The following is a 22,592-nucleotide window of genomic DNA, read 5'->3' on the forward strand; positions in this document are numbered from 1 at the left end:
CTCCTATCTTTTGCAGACAGATCCAATGTATTTAATGAATAAATTACTACCTTTGGTAACATTAGGAATTCCATTTGCAGTTCTTATAGCAATTTTAGAAGTATTTTGTCACAGAATCTGAGAGAGGGCAATGTAGAGGGCATTAGCTTGACAGCTTATTAGATGAGGATGGCTAAGGTTATTTCTCTCACTATCATTTTACCTGCACTGAAATGCTTAAGGCTATCGGCCTACAAATCATTTGTGTACCAAATGTATCACGGTAGATATGATCTGTGCTATTAAATGCATCAGGAAATACAAGGTGTCCTTCAAATCATAGAAGGGGGCTGAAAGAACACACCCTCCATTTACACCAATGTAAACTGAGTGTCTGCACAATCTTTCAGGAAAAATAATAAGCTTCCAGTGGAACCTGATTTTCATAATGGAAAAAGACAACCTGATGAGGTGAACAGAGACGGGGCTATTCTCTGCGAAGCTTAATCCATCTAAATGCAGCAACGTAGTTTGCCACAAAGCACTGTCATCTATTCTGTCCTACACACAGACAATAAATAAACAAAGACATGTCCTAAAATCAATGATTGTGTATTCCCACAGGATCCTCACACACTTGGTGAAATTTCATTGTAGACAGCTATGGACAAAGCACTGAATTTCAATTTCTTAGTCTCCTTGAATCAATTTATGAACAGATTCACCTCACCCTATTCCTTATACCAAAATATATTTTACAGCAATCTCCCAAATAGTGTGTAACATTACTCAATGACAGAATGTTGTAGATCTGAATAGATTTTCTCCTGATTTTGTAAATCGAGCAGATGAAGTAGGTATGCTTATTGTAATTGTCTTCAGCATAATTAATTGTTGAATTCCCTTTCACCTTTATAATACATTTTTCATTCCCTTTGTTGTGCTTAACAGAAAGCTTGCTATCCTGTACTGGTTATCAAAATAGCAAAACACTTTTAAATAATGATCTCGTGCTTTCCCAGTATAAATGACAAATAAATTCTTCTTAAGCTTCCAGCCAGGTACTGATATCGATTTTAACCGACGTTTCGATGATAAACTCTGTCATCTTCATCAGGAATGATGCCTGGCCATGTCTAGTCTGGTGCTTTTTATACCTCCATCATCCATCCTTCATGATTGGTTAGTCCTCAACCAATTAGATTTCTGCTGTCCCACCTTGTTTATAATCAAATTTCAATTCTTACTTAGAGCAAGACCTTTGTCTTTGTTACAATTCTTTTTCTATTTTATTTCAATGGCTTCCTTCACCAGGCAGTCCCAAAAGCCATTGACATGGCACTGTTGTTTTGTGCAATTGAAGTCAATTCTATGGTCATTGTGAATGCATATTTCTCCAAGTAATCCAAACAGATACACATCCTGTGCTTCTTGATGCAGGTTTCCAACATGCATCCCGTCTGGCCATATACCTTGCACCGCATTCACAGGGAATCGTCTAAATGCCAGCTATCCTGAGTCCCAGGTTATCTTTGACCTGTATAAGCTGTGATTTAAGCTTCCTTACAGGTTTGTGGATGGTATTTCTTCAGGATCCTGGCAATCCTTTCAGAAACCGTGGAAATATCAGGTGACTGGCAGTAAAGATGGGTTCCTCCTCATTGTTAGGTTTTCTGGTTTTTCTGTTGGCTCCTTTAAGAACCCAATTGATTTCCTTCACCTTGTAGCCATTCTGTAGGAATGTTGTGCGCTTCCTCATGGGGACTCTCCAGGTGCAACATAATTTTCACATGGTTAATCAAAGTAGAAACAACCACTCTACTTTAGGAGACATGATGATGGCTGTTATTATTGAGATATAAGTCTGTGGGAGTGTGTTTCCAATAGAAGCCATGTCAAAGGCTACCGTCCATTTTCCATTGTATTAGAATGTCCAGGGACGGGAGGCAACCATTCTTCTCCATCCCCATCATAAATTGAACGTTTGGATGTATACTGTTCAGATGTTCATGAAACTGTTGGAGTGCCTGGAGTCCATGAAGCCACACTACAAATGTGTCATCAACGTATCTGATGAACCAACTGCAGCATAAGGGCGATGAACCCGGAGCCCTTTCCTCAGAGTCCTCCATGTAGAAATTAGCAATAGCCGGCAACAAGGGGGATCCCATGGCCACACTGTCCATTTGTTTGTAGTATATAGAGGAGGTACATTGATGTAAGGGTATTTTCAGAAAGGTCAATCATACCCTTATCAAACCTTGGCCACAGAAGGACCAAGCTGTACTTAATGGGAACTCTCATGAACAGGGACACTACATTGAAATGGACCATTATATCCTCTGGGATCAGCTGAATGTTGGTTAACATTTTCACAAAGTTTGTCATCAAAGCATGGATTAAAATTGATACCTGTATTCAGTCGGAAGCCCAAGAAGAATTTGTTCATCACTTTTAAACAATTAAGAAGTGAAAACCTTTATTTGGTTACAATTCATCCCAAAATAATATTCAGTAGATTATAGCTTTTGCAGAATGTTAAGGAAAATTTTAATCCAACTGCCAATATCCTAATGTATTTCAAGAGATTTAAATTTTAACCAGTTGGTGTGGTCAGGTGAGAGACTTTCCTGTCAAAAACTGGCAAGCAAGTCAATTCAAGCCATATTGACAGGCAATTTGTTATGGTATTCCCTCAAGATAAACTCAGTAGAAACTCAATTTGAAGTAAAAAAAAGGCAGGAGAGATAACTGGTTTTATTTATTTTTATTTATTTTTGCTTTCCCATATGACCATACAAAGGGTAGCTTGGACCTGCCCTTTCCCCTAATTATAGAAATTGAGAAACAATGATAAGCAAAGACGAGCTCAGAAACTTAAGTTGGACTGGAAAGAGATGTTCAACAAAGAAGCTTCATTGTGTTTTAATTAGGATTGAATGTGAAAGTATTCAGCAATACATATGCACTTCAGGTAATAATGTGAATTTTTGTATCAAATCATGTGCAGAGCGATAAGCCTCAACGTGCAAAAAAAAAAGCTTCAAATGCAAGGAAGCACCAGGTGGGAAAAGAGTTAAATAAACTGGAATGACATGGAGTTCTATTGAAGCCAAGTCAGCATCACTATCCAAAAACAATTGTAGTAGTATCCAAGGTGGTCAGAACTACTGGACACTGAGCCAGGCTGACGGTTGAAACGAACTCTACCAATTATCAAATTTTACACTAGAAGAGAAAGAAAAACAATTGATGACAAGCATAGCAAAAGAGAGAAAAGAAGAGCTTCTTCAAATTTGGTATTCCTGGTAAAGAAAAAGCAGTAAATTGAACAATAAATGAAAATCTAAAATACTGCAAGTGCTGCATACAGTATCTAAAATTAAGAAAGAAAATGCAGGAAACATTTAACAGGTTAGGCTATATCTAGTAAAAGAGAAAGAGTTAACCTTGCAGACCGGGGACCATTTATGAATGCTTATAGTTTTCAGAAGGATATGCGAACACCTGTAAATTCAAAACAAGGAAGTGCATATTGTACAGAAGACAGAGGTTTAACTTGGCTGAAAGAAGATGAAAATGGATTGCAATCAGCCAAAGAAAAAGCAAATGCAATTTTGTAGAGCAAGGTCTCTTGAAAACAGGGCAAAATTTATATCAATGTAAGATCTGGCACTATAAAACCAACACACAGAGTCACATGCGCACACACATTTGAACATAAATGTGATTCTTCAAATTATGGAGTAAGAGCTGTTATTAATCCTGAAGGGGACGAAGGTTATGAAGCCTAATTACACTTACATCACTTTTGCTGACAAAGAGTGAAAGAGAGAAATTGGGAATTGTCATTAGTGTGAAAATAATTGATTATTTCCAGCTGGGAAGTCTTTTTAAGGTCAATGGAATTAGATGGGGACACAATTGTCATATCTGATTTTAGAAGAGCTTTGTTCACACTGTATATTCTGGTATTGTGATCTTGAAGTCAATAGCCAGAAGTTTTATTCGTTAACCTGGGTTAGATCCAATCTTGAAGAGCAAATAGACATGCTCTTTCAGCCCAGTCCGCAACACCAAGTCAGTGACAGAGCTTACCAAAGCTGTAAGTAACCAAAAAACATTTCACATGCACATTAGTTATCTTGAGAAAGGGATTAATAACTTCAGTATGCATAAATAGACAAAAGTAAAGCATGCCAGGTTGAACACAGGATAATATCATAGAATCATAGAATTCTATAGCACCTTAACAGGCCCCTTTGCCCAGCATGTTCATGCCAACTTTTTGCTCATCTACACTTGCCTGCAATAATACTGTATCGAAGAATTGAGATGCATGTCTTCATGTCCAGGCTCTCTAAATCCCATATCTAATCACCCAGGTGTCATCCACTTAGTGATGAGTCAAGATCAAAATCCATGAGGTGCAAGCCTTCACAGAGTACATCAACTCAGTGGATAATGACATCAAATTTACACAAGACGTCAAGAACAGTAGACTGGCCTTTTTATACTGTGCAGTACTTGTCAAAGAAAATAGACATCTAGATATTGAAATTTACAGGAAACAAACCCACACAGATCAGTAGCTACGATTTGACCCTAACTTATGTTAGGGGTTATCAGAGCACTAACCCACCACACCAAGAATGTGTCCAACAACATTACGACTAAAGACAAGAAGCACAAGTATTTGAGAGATGCCTGGACAGCTCACGGTCATTCTGACTGGGTCTTTATCAAGACAGCAACAAAAATCAGCAAGGATGGCAACAGACAGAGGTCAGGAGCAAAGAAGGTGGAAAAATATAGTCATCCCGTATGTAGCTGGAGTTTCAGAGAAGCTCAGAAGGATTTTCAACAAACAGCAAATCCCTCTGTTTTTCAAACCTGCAAGAAACTCATCCACCCCAAGGATCCCACACCCAAACATAAACAGAGCAATATTGTCTACGTTATCCATCGCAATGAGAACTGCACAGATCTGTATATCAAAACAACCGCTTCACTAATGGATGGCCCAGCGTAGGAGTGTTTACACTTCAGGTCAAGTCTTGGCTGTGTATCTACATCTAAAGGACAAGGGACACTCCTTTGATGATAACAATGTGCACATCTTGGACAGGGAGGACACGTGGTTTGAAAGAGGGGCTAAAGAAGCCACTGTTGTCAAGCTGGAAAACCCATGCCTGAACACTGGGGGTGGGGTACAGCACCACCTATCAGCTACTTACAATGTAGTCCTAACACCTTTACCCCACAATAGTTCCCACCTTCATTCATGCAAACATAAGACCAACAACCCTTTCATTACCTCTACAACCCTTAACAACGCTCATGCAATTGCTACACCTTTAAACAACTCACAGAGTTTATAAGCCGGAAAACTACCCACCATGGATTAGAACTGAAGAAGCTCTCGGATGAGTGGTGAAACATCTTCTAGACAACACAGCAAGACCAGTTGCCTTGATTTACTACTGCTTCATGGACAGATGTAATGTTAGGATTTTATAAAGCACTGGTGAGGCCTCACTTGGAGTATTGCGAACAGTTTTGGGTCCCTTATCTTGGAAAAGATGTGTTACAACTGAAGAGGGTTCAAAGAAGATTCATGAAAATGATTCTAGGATTGTATGTCTTGTCATGTAAAGAGTGTTTGATGGTTCTGGTCCTGTATTTGATGGACTTCAGAAGAATAAGCAGTGACCTCATTGAAAACTATTGAATGGTGAAAGGCCCTGATAAAGTGGACGTGGAGAGAATGTTTCCTATAATGGGAGAGTCTAATACCACAGGTCATAGCCTCAGAATACAGGAGCATCCTTTTAAAATGGACATAAGGAGATATTTCTTTAGCCAGAGCATGGTGGATCTGTGGAGTTCTTTGCCACTGGCAGCTGTAAAGGCCAAATTTTTATGTATATTTAAGACAGAGGTTGATAGATTTTTGATTGGTCAGGACACAAAGGGACATGGAGAGAAGGTAGGAGATTGGGGCTGAGAGGATATTTGGATCAGCCGTGATGAAATGATGGAGCAGACTTGAAGGCCAAATGGCTTAATTCTGCTCCTATATCTTATAGTCTTATTAGTTTCAAAATAAATATGCAAAAAGGTACATCCAGTCCACTGGTTGAGATTCTAAATCGGAAAAATGTCAATTTTGGTGGTATCAGAAAGGATCTCACAAGAGTGGATTGGGACAGGCTGTTTTCTGACAAAGATGTACGTGGTAAGTGGGAGGTCTTCAAAGGTGAAACTTTGAGAGAAGAAGCTTGTATGTGCCTGTCAGATAAGAAAAACTGAGGGCTATGAGTAACCCTAGATAATTTCTAAAGTAGGCACACCATTATGCTGTAGGTTTTCTATGTTTCTGTAAAAGGCAAAGGTAACAAGTGTAGGGAACCTTGGTTTGCAAGAGATAATGAGGCCCTAATTAAGAAAAAAATAGCACATACAGCTATAGGCATGTAGGAACAAATGAGATGCTTATGGAGTATAAGAAGTCCAAGAGAACACTTAAGAAAGTAATCAGGAAGGCTAAAAGAAGGCATGCAGTTGCTCCAGTGACAAGAGTACCCAAACAGTTTCTACAGATATATTAAGAGCAAAAGAATTGCAAGGGACAAAATTGGTCCATTGGAAGTTCAAAATGATAATCCATGTGTGGAGCCAAAAGAAATGGGGAAGGTTTCATATAAATGTGTTGCATCTGTGTTTACTCAGGAGACAGACAGGATCTATAGAACTGAGGCAAAATGGCATCAACTTCATGGACCTTATACAGATTATAGAGGGGGAGGTGTTTTTCCTATCCAGAGGCAAATGAGGATGGATAAGACACCAGGGCCTGTCAAGATGTTCTCTCGGACCAAATGGGAGGCAGGTGCAGAAATTGTCGGGGCCGTAGCAAAGATATTAAATCATCCTTAACAACAGGTGAAGTGCTGGAGGATGGGAGGATAGCCAGTTTTGTTCTGCAGTTCAAGAAAGTCTCTAAAAATAAACCAGGATATGATAGACAAGTGAGTCTTTGTATAGATTTTGATTTAGATTTAGATTAGATTATGAAGACATGCAGTCCTCTTTTATTGTCATTTAGTAATGCATGCATTAAGAAATGATACAATATTTCCTCCGGTGTGATATCACAAAACACAGGACAGACCAAAACTGAAAAAACTAACAAAACCCCATAATTATAACATATAGTTACAACAGTGCAACAATACCATAACTTGATGGAGAACAGTCCATGAGCACAGTAAAAAGTTCAAAGTCTCTCAAATGTCCCACATCTCACACAGACGGGAGAAGGAAGAAAACTCTCCCTGCCATACCCGACCACAGTCTGACTCTGAGTCGTCCGAAAACTTCAAGCCTGTGATCAGCCCTCCGACACCAAGTACCGAGCGCCATCTCTATTTGAATGATCCGACCTAAATTTCGGTCGCCAGCAGCAGGCAAAGCCAAGGATTTTGAGGCCTTCCCTCTGGAAGATTCTCGATCGCGCAGCGAACTGGCATTTCAGAAATTTCTCCAGATGTTCCTCTGTGCTTTCACGTCTGTCCCCATCAAATCAGAATTGTCCAGGATAATCAGTATGGCTTTGTGTGTGAAAGTCATGTCTAACCAATCTTATGGAGTTTTTCAAGAAGTTACCAGGAAAGCAGATGAAGGCAAGGCAGTGTATGTTGACTACATGGACAAGGTCCCGCTTGAGAAGTTGGTTAAGAAGGTTTAGTCACTCAGCACCCAAGATGAGGTAAGAAATTGGATTTAACGTTGGCTTTGTGGGAGAAGTCAGAGAGTTGTAGTAGATGGTTGCCTCTGACTGGAGTCCTGTGACTAGTAGAGTGCTGCAGGGACCAGTGCTGGGTCCATTGTTGATTGTTATCTATATCAATTGTCTGAATGATAATGTGGTTCACTTCTGGATGACACCAAGATTGGGGAGTAGTTCACAGCAAGGAAGGTTGTAAAAATAGCTTTTGGCATATTGGCCTTCATAGATTAAAGTTGTATAAGACTTTGCTGAGGCCTAATTTGGAGTACTGTATGCAGTTTAGGTCACCATTCTACAGGAAAGATGTAAATAAGGTTGAAAGAGTACAGAGAAAATTTACAAGGATGTTGCTGGGTATGGAGGACTTGAACTATAAGGAAAGATTGTTAGGATCTCATTCCATAAAACATTGGAAATTTGATTGAGGTATACTAAATTATGAGGGGTATAGATAGGGTAAATATAAGCAGGCTTTCTCCACTGAGATTGGGTGGGATTACAACCAGAGGTCACGAGTTAAGGGTGAAAGGTGAGAAGTTTAAGGTTAACATTAGGGGAAACTTCTTCTTCACTCAGAGGGCTGTGAGAGTGTGGAACAAGCTAACTGTAAAAGTGGTGCATGTGAGCTTGATGTTAATGTTACTTTGAATAGGTACGTGGATGTTAGGGGTATGGCGGGGGGGCTATGGTCCTGGTGCAGGTCAATGGGCGTAGGCAGTTTAAATGGTTTTGGCTGGACTAGATGGGCTGAATGGCCTGTTTCTGTGCTGTACTTTTCTATGACTCTATGAAATACACATTACAAGGATACTTGTCTTTATCAACAAGATGTTGATAGGCAAGGTCTTTAGTAAACCATAGCAATGCCACTCTCTTCAACAGAGTAGAGTCCTGTTGAGTGACCAAAGCACAGAAGACTCTAAAGACAATTTGGTGCAAATTAGCCAGATGTTGTGGGAAGAATGGAAAAGAAGTTAAGGTGAAGATGAAAATCTTCCTCCAGTCTTAGAGAGAAACATTTTAGAAACATGTTTGAAATGTTCAGAGATTTTAAGGTAAAAGGGAACCATTAAGAAGCAGTGATCATAACAGGATAGAATTCACCCTACAGCTTGAGAGAGAGAAACTAAATCCAGATGCATCCAGAGATAAGGAAAGGCAGAAAAATGAGTGAGGAGTTGGCCAAAGTTGATTGGAAGTTTATTGACATTAGCACAGATTACAGCAGAACAACAATGACTGGAGTTTCTGGGAACAATTCAGAAGGATAGATCCATCACAAAGAATTATTCTAAAAGGGGAAGGTGAGGCAAATGCGGATGACAAGGGAAGTCAAAGACAGCATTAAAGCAAACAGAGGGCATATGATATAGTAAAAACTGGTGGAAAGTTAAAGGATTTTGAAGCTTTTAACAACAAACAGAAGGCAACTAGGAGAGAAATGATAAAATATGAATGTAAGCTAACCAATAATACAAAAGAAAGTAGTAATGGAGACAAAGTAATGGCAGATGAACTTAATAAGTATTTTGCATCTGTCTTCACTGTGGAAGACACAGAAGTATGCCAGAAATTTGAGTGTTAGGGGGTAGAAATGAATGTAGTTGGTATTACAAAGGACAAGGTGCTTGAGATGCTGAAAGGTCTGAAGAAAGATAAGTCACCTGAACTAGATTCACTGCACACCAGTGTTATGACAGAGGGAGCTGAAGAGATTATGGAAACATTAGTGATGACCTTTTGAAAATCCCTAGATTCTGGAATGGTCTGGAGGACTGGAAAATTGCAAATGTTATTCTACTCTTTAAGAATGGAGGGAGGCAAAATATAGGAAGTTATAGGAGAGTTAGCCTGACTTCAGTGATTGATAAGATTTTGGAGTCCATTATTGAGGATGATGTTTCAGGGTAATTGGAGGCACATGATAAAATAAGCAGAAGTTAGCATGGTTTCCTTCAGGAGAAATCTCACCTGAAAAATCTATTTGAATTTTTTGAGGAAATAACAGGTGAGATATACAAAGGAAAGTCAGTTGATGTTATTTACCTAGATTTTCAGAAGGCCTTTGACAAAGTGCCACACATGAGGTTGCTATACAAGATAAGAGCCCATTGTAAGCATGGATAGAGGATTGGCTAACTAACAAGAGGCAAAAAGTAGAAATAAAGGTGGCTGCAGGTGATCCGCAGGGGTCTGTGTCAGGACTGCTTCTTTTTACATTATATGTCTATGATTTGCATGATGGAACTGAAGGCTTTGTGGCCAAGTTTGCAGATGATTCTAAGATAATTGGTGTAGCAGGTAGTATTGAAGAAGCAGGGAGACTACAGAAGGACTTTCACAAATAAGGAGAATAGGCAAAGAAGTGGCAGGTAGAACACAGTGTATGGTCCTGCACTTTGGAAGGAATAAAGTCTTAGAGTATTTTTCATTTGGGGGAGCAAATTCAGAGGGGCAAAGGGCTTGGATTCCATAAAGGTTAACCTGCAGGTTGAGTTGGTGGTAAGGAAGGCAAGTGCAATGTTAGCATTCATCTGAGAAAAATAAAAGCAAGGATTTAATGCTAAGACTCTATAAGGCCACAGACCACTTTATCAGACCACACTTGGAGTATTGTGGTAATTTTGGGCCCCTTATCTAAGAAAGGATGTGCTAGCAGATGGTCCAGAGGAGGAATTTCTTTGGCTAAAGGTTGGTGAGTCTGTGGAATTCATTGCCACAGATGGTTGTGGAGACAAGTCTTTGGTTATGTTTAAAGCAGAGATTGATAGATTCTTGATTAGTAAGGTCATCCAAGGCTATGAGGTTGAGAAGGATAATTAATCAGTCATGATGGAATGGTAGAGCATATTTAGTGGACCAAACAGCCTAATACTCTCCTATGTATTTTGGTCTTCGGTTAATTTAAATACAACCTAACAAATCTGACATTTGGAAATGATCTAGAATTTACAGTTGACAAATCTAGTGCAAAGGGACATCCTGTGCAATTAGGAGACAAAATTGATGTTTATATGTAAGCCACTTTATTCCTGCTGGAGACATACAAATGAATATTGAAAAGTGAGTGCGCCCCTGCAGTTAACCCAGAACAGGATCCTACTGCTTTCAATCAAAACAGAAATCTTGACACCTTCCTCTTGTCAACACCAATGATGCAAACTACACTTCGAGAAGATCAAAGGGAATCAGTTATTCTGTGGAAAGGTTAAATCTGTAATTGATGTTAATATATCATTCATTTTCTGTATACGATAAGGAAAGCCATTTAGTGTACATAAGATATCATGTATATGTTTGTGTATACAACGTAGACAGTAGGACAGGAATAAACAAAATGCAAAAGTTTATTCAACATAAGTTGTGTGCAAGGTTGTTATTGTAGGTCATGAAGTCTGGACATCCAGTTTTTATACACCTCCACCCCCATCAAGAAGGTTTCTGCTTATTTCTGCAACAAATTTCCAACCAGTTCCTTTCCACTCTCATCAGTCTTGTTGAACATATTCTTACTCTACACAACTTCTCTTTTGATTCTTCTCACTCTTACAAATCAAAAGTGTACCCATGGGCCCTTACATGGATGTTAACAGTGCTTGCTTTTTTGTTGACTTCCTGTAGCAGTTCCTGCTCTAAACCTTCCCCGGTAGCACTCACAACTTTTTCTCTGTTACATCGGCAACTCCATTGGTCCTGCTTCCTGCACTGTGTACAAATCAGATTTATTATTAAATTTCATTCTATCCTCAAATTCACCTGGAACACTTCTGGAGATAAACTATCCAGTAACATTAACTATAAACCCATTGATTCACACAGCTAGCTACACAGCACCTTTTCCCATCCTGCACCTTGTAAAGATGCCATTCCTTTCTTCCAGTTTCTCCATTTCTTCCTCATCTGTTTTTATAATATGGCTTTGCATTCCAGGATACCTGAAGTGTCCCTATTTCAAGAAGTGTGACTTTTTTTCTGCAGTGGTTGCTGGAAGATGTTTTCACCCCATCTTTCTCAGATAGTGTTGCCCCTTCACCCTATTAGACTCTGCATCTAGCACATCATGCTTTGTCATTTTCACCAGATGCAAGGAAAGCCCACTGCTCATCACATCTTCTCTCCCCCATCCCTTTCTGCCCCCCATAGGGATTACTCCCTCCATGAGTCAGTGGCTCACTCATCGCTCCCACCTACACTTCCATGACTCAAAACACCTTCCCCTGAAACCATAGGAAGGTGAAATACTTGTAACATCTCTACTCTTGACACCATCCAAGAACTTAAACAGATCTTCTGCTGAAGCAAAGATCTGTGTGCACCTCCACTATCCTTATGTACTGCATTCACTCCTTAATATCAACGAGACGAGGTGAACAATTTGCAGAGCAGCTGCACTCTGTCCACAGTAGCCATCCCAGCTCCCAGTTGCATGACATTGAGATGGATAATAAACTGGACATGATTAAATGGCAGGACAGACTCAATGGCCCAAAAGGCCTAATTCTGCTCCTATGTCTTATTTCAATACCTCTTTCCACTTCCACACTGATCTGTCTCCTCTCACCTTTCTCCATTGCCAGCGCGAGGCCCAAAGTAAACTAGAAGAATAATTCCTCATACTCTAATTTCAGATAACCCTCCAGTCTTCCCAATTTTGTCCTTTCCTGATACCACCCATGCCCCCAGCTTCCCATCAAGCCCATCCCCTCCTGGTTCATTCACCTCCTACCCCCATTTTCACCCACCAGCTTCCCACTCCTCCATCTCGTTCTGCTTCCTCTTGCCTTTCACTTCCCCACTTTTGGTTCCAATTATTATATTCCTTACTTATCAGATTCTTTTGTTCCTGCTTGCCATCGACCTTCATCCTCTCCTTCCCCCCTCTGATTCTATCTGTCCTTTTTTTTGTCTGCCTTCATCTACCACTCCACCCATCTTTATAGTGGCTATGTTCTCTTTCCTTCGTCCTGATGGACGGTTTTCTCTGAAGTGTCAACAATTCCTCTCGCTGAACTCAGAGTTCCTCCAGCAGACTGTTCGTTCCTTGGAAATCACATACGGGGATGGGCTGAGGATTGGTAATAGACAGAAAAGAGAGATTCGTAGAAATAATACCACAGACCATAAGATATAGGAGCAGAAGTAGGCCATTCAGCCCATCAAGTCTGCTCTGCCATTCAATCATGGGCTGTTCCAATTCTTCCAGTCATCTCCACTCCCCTGCATTTTCCCCATACCCTTTGATGCCCTGGCTAATCAAGAACCTATCTATCTCTGCCTTAAATGCACCCAATGACTTGGCCTCCACAGCTGCTCATGGCAACAAATTCCACAGATTTACCACCCTCTGACTAAAGTAATTTTTCCACATCTCTGTTCTAAATGGACATCCTTCAATCCTGAAATCATGCTCTCTTGTCCTAGACTCCCCTACCATGGGAAGTAACCTTGCCATAACTAATCTTTTCAGGCCTTTTAACATTTGAAATATTTCTATGAGATCCCACCCCCCCCCCCCCACCAATTCTCCTGAACACCAGGGAATACAGCCCAAGAGCTGCCAGATGTTCCTCATATGATAACCCTTCCATTCCTGGAATCATTCTCGTGAATCTTCTCTGAACCCTCTCCAATGTCAGTAATAAGAAGGCAGAACATCTCATGAAACTGCTGCATGGCATCGCCGGCAACTTCAGTTCAATCCGTGGAATTTTCATCTTCTTCTTCTGATCACGTAGCTTCCTCTGGAGGACGTGGAGCGTCCACCACTTAGTATGAAATTGGGAGAACTTTTTCGATGTTAAAGGGGATGGCATCAGTGCAGGTAAGTGATGCTGAGGGAAAAAATGAACTATAATCTTTTTGAAAAGCAAAGCAGGCACCAAGAACCGAATGGTTTCTGTTTCTTTCTACTCCTTATGTTGTGTTTGTGTGCAATGTTTTATGTGTCTTAGTGATTGATTATATTCATGGTAAAAATATTCAGTGAAAATAAAAATCTATGCATATATAACACTGTTAATTCATCGAATTGCCATTATTTCTTTGTGGGTGTACAGTAAGTAAAGAAATGATTTAAAGGAAATAACCAAGATCCTGAAGGCATAGAGGCTGCAAAATCTATGAAAGGAATTATTTTTCATATAAGGCTTTAAGCTGTGCTGTTATCCAGTGGAAATATAATGAATCTTTGTGTTAACATGGGCAATAGGGGAGATCTATAACTGCACATAAGCATAAAACTGGAATTCATTACCTTTTGTCCACTTTTCATTTGCAGTAACGTTTTGAAATAGAATGTTGCAATTTATTAAGCATCTTAAATATAATTAATTGGTTTGTTTATCTTTATCCACTAATCATACAATTATATAATTCCACTGGATCTGAAAGCAGCAAATGCAATAATCCAAGTTTATGAAACTGATTTTGGAAGTAGAATGAGCAAAACTCTTGCAAAATGTTAAAAGATAAAAAAAATAAAGATTACACTCAGTGGCCATTTCATTAGCTTCATCTGTACACCTGTTTGTTGATGCAAATACTTTATCTAATTAGCCAGTCATGTGGCAGCAACTCAATACATAAAAGCATATGCACATGGTCAGGAGGTTCCGGTGTTATTCAGGCAAAATATCAGAGTGGAGAAGAAATAACTTTGAGCATGGAATGATCTTTTTTGCCAGATGATGTGGTTTGAATGTCTCAGAAACAACAGATTTCCTGGGATTTTTACACACTACAGTCTCTAGAGTTTACAGTGAATGGTGTGAGAAACAAAAACATCTCGTGCGCGGCAGTTGTGTGGATGAAAATGCCTTGTTAATGAGCGAGGTCAGACGAGAATGGCCATACTAGTTCAAGCTGACAGGAAGGCTATAGTAACTCAAATAACTATGCATTTGAATATTGGAGTGCAGAAGAGCATCTCTGAATGCACAACACGCTCAACCTTGAAGTGGATGGGTCCCAACAGCAGAAGACCATGAACATCTATTTAGTGGCTACTTTACAGCAGACACTTAATAAAGTGGCCACTGAGTATATACATACTTTGGTAATAAATGTACTTTGAACTTTGAACTTTAAACTTTGTATACCATCAAGAATGAATGCATGATGTCATGCAGCAAAATTGTCTGATCTTGTCCATTTCCCAATCCACAAAAGACAGAACCAAATTATTTCAAGATCTATAATAAACATCTCAAACTGCCTGCATGAAGCAGAATTTTAAGGTCATTGAAAAAATGCTTCATTTCCTTACTAAATGTCAAATCTGCAATATTACAATATGGATAACATAGAAGTAAAATTCTTTGCCTCCATCTCTAGGAAAAGAATGGTGCAGTGTTATTAAACTTGTGAAATTATAACTTTATGGGATTGAAAAAATGAAGTAAAAACACCCCATCTATAAATCTTGTAGCACAGCTAGATGGAAAATTATCAGGGGAACAATAGGCGATACCTGGAGTTGAATTTCAGTTTCCTTTTCATTTCCGGTTTAACTGTTCATTAAACGAAAACGCCACTTGCATTAAAAGAACGAAATTATAGGATCGGCTGCTGCCTTTTTATCAGGGAGTAGTTCTGCTCTCATTCCTTGGTGTCCACATTTCCGAGGATCTCACCTGGTCCCTGAACTCCTCCATCCTGATCAAAAAGGTGCAACAGCTCCTTTATTTCCTGCGAAGCATGAAGAAAGCTCACCTCTGTCCCAGGATACTGACAGACTTTTACCACTGTACCATTGAGAGCATACTCACCAACTGCATCTCAGTGTGGTATGGCAATTGTCCCGTATCAGACCGCAAAGTACTCCAGTGTGTGGTGAAAACTGCCCAGCGGATTATCGGCACCCAATTGCCCACCATTAAGAACATCTACCATAAACGCTGCCTGGGCAGGGCCAAAAGCATTATCAGGGATGCATCTCACCCTAGCCATGGCACTTTTACTCTCCTCCCATCTGGTAGGCGCTACAGGAGCCTCCGCTCCCGCACCAGCAGACACAGGAAGAGCTTCTTCCCTGAGGCTGTGACCCTGCTGAACCTCACATCAGCGCTAAGCAGTATTGCATCCGTATTGTACTGTCTCAGTACTTTTAAATTTGTGTGCTGTAGCACTTTTTTTGTTTGCAGTTATTTTGTAAATAACACTATTCTTTGCATTTCTGGTCAGATGCTAAATGCATTTCATTGGCTTTGTATCTGTACTCAGAACAATGAAAATAAAGTTGAATCTAATCTAATCTAATCGCAAACGACAGGAATTCTGCAGATGCTGGAAATTCACGCAACACACATCAAAGTTGCTGGTGAACGCAGCAGGCCAGGCAGCATCTCTAGGAAGAGGTGCAGTCGACGTTTCAGGCCGAGACCCTTCGTCAGGCCTGCTGCGTTCACCAGCAACTTTTATGTGTGTTAATCTAATCTAATTCTTCTTCTTGGGAAGTCATTCGAGATTTACAATGACATACTTCCACTGTGGTTTTGTAGGCTCCCAAGTGACTAGTGAGGCCAATATGGATCCTGCAGACTCTCCCATGGATGGGCAGGAAGTGGTTAATTGAGCAGAGGGTGATGGGGTTTGAGGCGGAGGCTGGATATTTGGGACGTTTGTCACTCCTTACACTGCACTTCTGACGCAATGTCCTGAGGTGCTCAGTGAAATCTCTAATGATTCTCCCCCGCCCCTTCTGAATGATCATGACCAGGAATTCCCAAGTATTAGTGAGATTACAGCACCTTTTCCTTAAGGAGGCTTCAGAAATCTCCTTTCCACTATCCACCTGCCAATTTCTTCCTGCAACAGAGCTTGGATTTGTGTGCTACAGGCATACAAATGGTGTGACCTAACCAACAGAACCAAATGGATTTCGATTTATCCCTACAAAAGGGATACTGATTAGATTATGAAGTCACGTAGTCCCCTTTTATTGTCATTTAGTAATGCATGCATTAAGAAATGATACATTATTTCATCCAGTGTGATATCACAAAAACAGGACAAACCAAGACTGAAAAAACTGACAAAACCACATAGTTATACATATAGTTACAACAGTGCACAATACCATAACTTGATGAAGAAAGTCCGTGAGCACAGTAAAGTTCAAAGTTTCTCAATGTCCCACATCTCATGCAGACGGTAGAGGGAAGAAAATCTCTCCCTGCCATACCGACCACAATCCGACTCTGAGTCATCCGAAAACTTCGAGCTCTGATCAGCTCTCCGACACCGAGTACTGAGCGCCATCTCTGTCCGAGCGATTCAACCTCTTTCTCGGTCGCTAAAAGCAGGCAAGGCCGGGGATTTTGAGGCCTACACTCCGAAAGATTCCCGACCACACAGTAATGACAGCAGCGGACAGGCATTTCAGAAATTTCTCCAGATGTTCCTCTGTGATTTCATGTCCATTCTCCATCAAATCAGAATTGCCCACGGCCCCTATTTAACAGATATGACATCATTTTTCACCAGAGAGCTGCACACTGTTGTGAGTTTTCCTATCATGTCAGTGGATTTGGATAATTTTGAAGAAAGAGTATTGGCAATTTTCAATGCCTTGAAATGCCAGTTGTATGCAGTCAAAGTTACTGAAATGTTAAACCGGGTGGAGATCACTGCTGTGCTCTTATTATCAATTAAATAATACGCATAAGTTACCAAGAGTAATTGCATTTTAAATGGTGCCTGCCTTATGTATAAATGAATTATTACAGCAATAATTTTACCAAGATGCTGAAACTTTGAGCCGAAACATGAATCTCAAACAATTATCGTCTTAATACTTCTTTCACCACCCTAAACATTAGACTATCACCTTACACAGGTAATAGCAGTGATTTTTCTCTTTGTGCCAGTGGAAAATTTAACTCCCATGTACTGTCAAGGGGAAATTGGGCTGAAAATCCATAGAATAAGGTCCAATATGCTGCCTCAGGCTTTCTGGTTTCCTTTGTAGACTGGACTATGTCTGCATCTGCTGTAAGTGAAGGCCCAGCACCAGGATACCGATTGATTAGTTGGGCCCATTCCAAGGCCTTGTGTTTCCTCAAGCATGCGTGTGAGGTAGTTAAGTAGAAGATGCACATGGAAATAAGATGATTGGTCTTGTGCCACACTAGGCTACACAAGCATGGTGGTTAGCTTAGCACTAATACAGCACCAGAAACCTGAGTTCAATTCCCACCACTGTCTGTAAGGAGTTTGTATATTCACCCTCTGACCATGCGGGTTTTCTCTGGGTGCTCCGGTACCCCCACCCCCCATTCCAAAGACTTACAGGCTAGTTTTTAGTTGATCACATGGGCACAATTGGACGCTGGGGGCTCGTCAGGTCAGAAGGCGTGTTACCATGCTGTATCTCGAAATCAATCAGTTCTATTTCTGCAAAAAAAGAGATTTTGCAGATTCAAGAAATCTGCAGCAACACACACAAGATATTGGAGGAACTCAGCAGGTCAGGTAGCATCTATGGAAAGGAATAAATAATCAATATTTTAGGCTGAGACCCTTCATCAGTCCTGTCATCGACTGTTTATTCACCTCCATAGATGTTACTTTACCTGCTGAGATCCCCCAGCATTTTGTGTATGTGGTTTTATTTCTGTGTGTCTCAGCATTTTTTTTGTGAACTGATATCGAGGGAATAAATTCCAAGTAAACACTGGTGGCCTGGATTTTGGATATCTCCAGCATTTGCTCAAAATAGTACCATCACATTTTATTGCCTGATCTAGATCCATCTTTCACCAGACCACAAATTGATCCCGCAAATTATCCCTTCAAAACCTATTGACATTCAAAGCTCACAATCATCCAAAGTTCAAAATAAATATATTTTCTAAGTAAATATAGAAACATAGAAACATAGAAAATAGGTGCAGGAGTAGGCCATTCGGCCCTTCGAGCCTGCACCACCATTTATTATGATCATGGCTGATCATCCAACTCAGAACCCCGCCCCAGCCTTCCCTCCATACCCCCTGATCCCCGTAGCCACAAGGGCCATATCTAACTCCCTCTTAAATATAGCCAATGTACTGGCCTCAACTGCTTCCTGTGGCAGAGAATTCCACAGATTCACCACTCTCTGAGTGAAGAAGTTTTTCCTAATCTCGGTCCTAAAACGCTTCCCCTTTATTCTCAAACTGTGACCCCTTGTTCTGGACTTCCCCAACATCGGGAACAATCTTCCTGCATCTAGCCTGTCCAATCCCTTTAGGATTTTATACGTTTCAATCAGATCCCCCCTCAATCTTCTAAATTCCAACGAGTACAAGCCCAGTTCATCCAGTCTTTCTTCATATGAAAGTCCTGCCATCCCAGGAATCAATCTGATGAACCTTCTTTGTACTCCCTCTATGGCAAGGATGTCTTTCCTCAGATTAGGGGACCAAAACTGCACACAATACTCCAGGTGTGGTCTCACCAAGGCCTTGTACAACTGCAGTAGTACCTCCCTGCTCCTGTACTCAAATCCTCTCGCTATAAATGCCAGCATACCATTCGCCTTTTTCACCGCCTGCTGTACCTGTATGCCCACTTTCAATGACTGGTGTATAATGACACCCAGGTCTCGTTGCACCTCCCCTTTTCCTAATCGGCCACCATTCAGATAATAATCTGTTTTCCTATTTTTGCTACCAAAGTGGATAACTTCACATTTATCCATATTAAATTGCATCTGCCATGAATTTGCCCACTCACCCAACCTATCCAATTCACTCTGCATCCTCTTAGCATCCTCCTCACAGCTAACACTGCCACCCAGCTTCGTGTCATCCGCAAACTTGGAGATGCTGCATTTAATTCCCTCATCCAAGTCATTAATATATATTGTAAACAACTGGGGTCCCAGCACTGAGCCTTGCGGTACCCCACTAGTCACCGCCTGCCATTCTGAAAAGGTCCCGTTTATTCCCACTCTTTGCTTCCTGTCTGCTAACCAATTCTCCATCCACATCAATAGCTTACTCCCAATACCATGTGCTTTAAGTTTGCACACTAATCTCCTGTGTGGGACCTTGTCAAAAGCCTTTTGAAAATCCAAATATACCACATCCACTGGTTCTCCCCTATCCACTCTACTAGTTACATCCTCAAAAAATTCTATGAGATTCGTCAGACATGATTTTCCTTTCACAAATCCATGCTGACTTTGTCCGATAATTTCACCACTTTCCAAATGTGCTGTTATCACATCTTTGATAACTGACTCCAGCAGTTTCCCCACCACCGACGTTAGGCTAACTGGTCTATAATTCCCCGGTTTCTCTCTCCCTCCTTTTTTAAAAAGTGGGGTTACATTAGCCACCCTCCAATCCTCAGGAACTAGTCCAGAATCTAACGAGTTTTGAAAAATTATCACTAATGCATCCACTATTTCTTGGGCTACTTCCTTAAGCACTCTAGGATGCAGACCATCTGGCCTTGGGGATTTATCTGCCACCTTTTATATCTCAGAAGCTAGACTGAGAAGCTGTGTGGAGAAGGAGTACAAGCTGGCAGGTGATGGGTGAGATGAGGTGAGGGAGAAGATGGGTGGGAAGCTGGGTGAAGAGAAGAGAGAAGTTAGAATCTGTGTGGTGATATGTGGAAGAGGTAAAGGGCTGAAGAAGAAGGAATCTAATAGGAGAAAATAGTGGATGGTAGAAGAAAGGGAATGAGGAGGGGAACCAGAGCGAGATGATAGGTAAGTGAGGAGAAGAGAAGGGGAAACCAGAATGAGGAATGGAAAAAGAGAGGAGAGAGAGGGTATTAACTATAAAGAAAGGTGGACAAACATGGGTTGTTTTTTCTGGAGCATTAAGAACATGCACATTTGTCCCTACAAAAATTGGAAAACACAAATTCCAACACACAACCTAGCTTCTGTGATTAATTTTGCCCCTTAATATGAATTCAACAGATTATTTTTAACTGAACTCATCAGCTAAGTTGAAACATTAGTCCTGATGAGAATGGGATACGCAAGAAGTAAAATCAAATCTTCCAGCTGCTCTTCACTTCAGTTCTTCCCTTAAATATGCATTAATGAACCTGCTCAGACTATGGCTCATATTGCCAATATGTGTAGGCTAACAGGGAAGACTCAGCCCTCAGGCTGAACAGTTAGCAGGCAGGTTATGTAATTGGTGTTGAATCTACAAATGTTCCCCACCAGTTTGCAGGAAGGCCTTGCTATATATAGTTTAAAATTGTACTCAATTTTCAAAGGAGCACACAACCTCACAAACTTCCATTGGGCAGCTCCTGCAGGATTTGTGGAAAAGTCTGTGGGCCCCAGATTTGCCTCACCAGTTACCTCAGAACTACAACACAGGTGTGAATGGAAACATCTCAAACCCAAGGGAACATCTAAGGAGGAGCAAAATAAATACCCCCTCTCTGTCACTATGTGATTGATGTCAATGTCAATGCTTCCATGTTGCATAAGACAATGCATTCACTACTTAATTCAGAGAAATAATATTGAAGCCACTTCCTGAGTATGACTGATTCCTGTGCCTCCACAGGAAGAACTCAATACCTCAAGAAAGCTAAAAAAGGCATGAAAATATATTTCTAAAACCCTTTCGTACTCTTATATCAGCAGTCTTGGAATATTTTAATGGTACTTGAAAAGGATATATTTCTTTTGAAATTAATTCAGAAAATAAAATTTAAACTAGCTTCCAGAAGTCAGTAAACACATTAAATAATACTGCATTGGAACTTGCAGACTAGTAAACTCCCTGCATTAAGCTATTTCTTGCATGTTAAAACTATCTCAGACAATCATCACAGGGCATTTCAATTGACTCAGATTAGGGAATGATCAGACTCAGGTTAGGGAGGAGAAGAACAACTCAGGCATTTCCATTGTAATTGATATCCATTGAAACTTGCTGGAGTGTTTGATTATATAGGGACAGACATTGCTATTGGCTGTGAAGGGCCAGGAGTATGGCTTTTAAAAGCTAACACCCAACAAAAAAACAAACTCAGGTGGTGTTGCAACAATCATTTTCAAAATTGTACTGTAGACACCTACTTCTAAAGAGGGATAAAGTTAAAAACAAAGGAAGAAATGAGTTGCATGTACAACTATTTTTTCATCAGCGCATTGTCAATAATAAACCAATTTACCTATTTAGAAATAAATCTCAAAACTCATAGAATTCATTACATTCAAAGCCCACTCTATAACCAGTAATGATAAAAATAGGTTTAAACCAATCAATGGGCATTCAGCTGATAAAAATCTAAAAAGTATCTTCATCATTAATGAGCAAGGCGTTAAGCAAATAGCCCTAAATTTCTCTCGACTGACAGTTCCATCCTCATTATGCGATTTTACGAAAACAAAGCCCCCAGGGGAGGTTCTGTAATTAATCTGTTAGATATACTTGAATCAGAGAATTTGTATAATTGGAGTTAACGTGGAATGTTCAAATGAAAATCAGTATTTGAATCAGGATCCACTTTTGATGCAAGGAACCTGGTTTTTGTGTGGTAGGATGGCCCAGGCTGATATATCCCTGATTTTATTCATCTTTTTAAGGAGACCTCAATAAAAGCAAATACTTAACTTAGATTTTTCCATTTCTGTGGAATTGGAACACATTTCCAGAAGGGTGGCATATGTGTCTGTACAAAATTTTGGTCTTAACCCCAGATTAATGCATTTGTTACCACCCTGCTACCAATACTTGAAGATTTCCCCTCTGGTCCTCCAGTTGAATTGGGTGCTAGAATGCAGATGGGTGAATCTGGGTTGGCAGGATTTGCAGGGCTGCCAGTGGCTCCTGCAGCACATGTTAGAGAACTGCAG

Source organism: Mobula birostris, chromosome 7 (assembly GCF_030028105.1).
Source record: "Mobula birostris isolate sMobBir1 chromosome 7, sMobBir1.hap1, whole genome shotgun sequence".
Classification (NCBI taxonomy): domain Eukaryota; kingdom Metazoa; phylum Chordata; class Chondrichthyes; order Myliobatiformes; family Myliobatidae; genus Mobula; species Mobula birostris.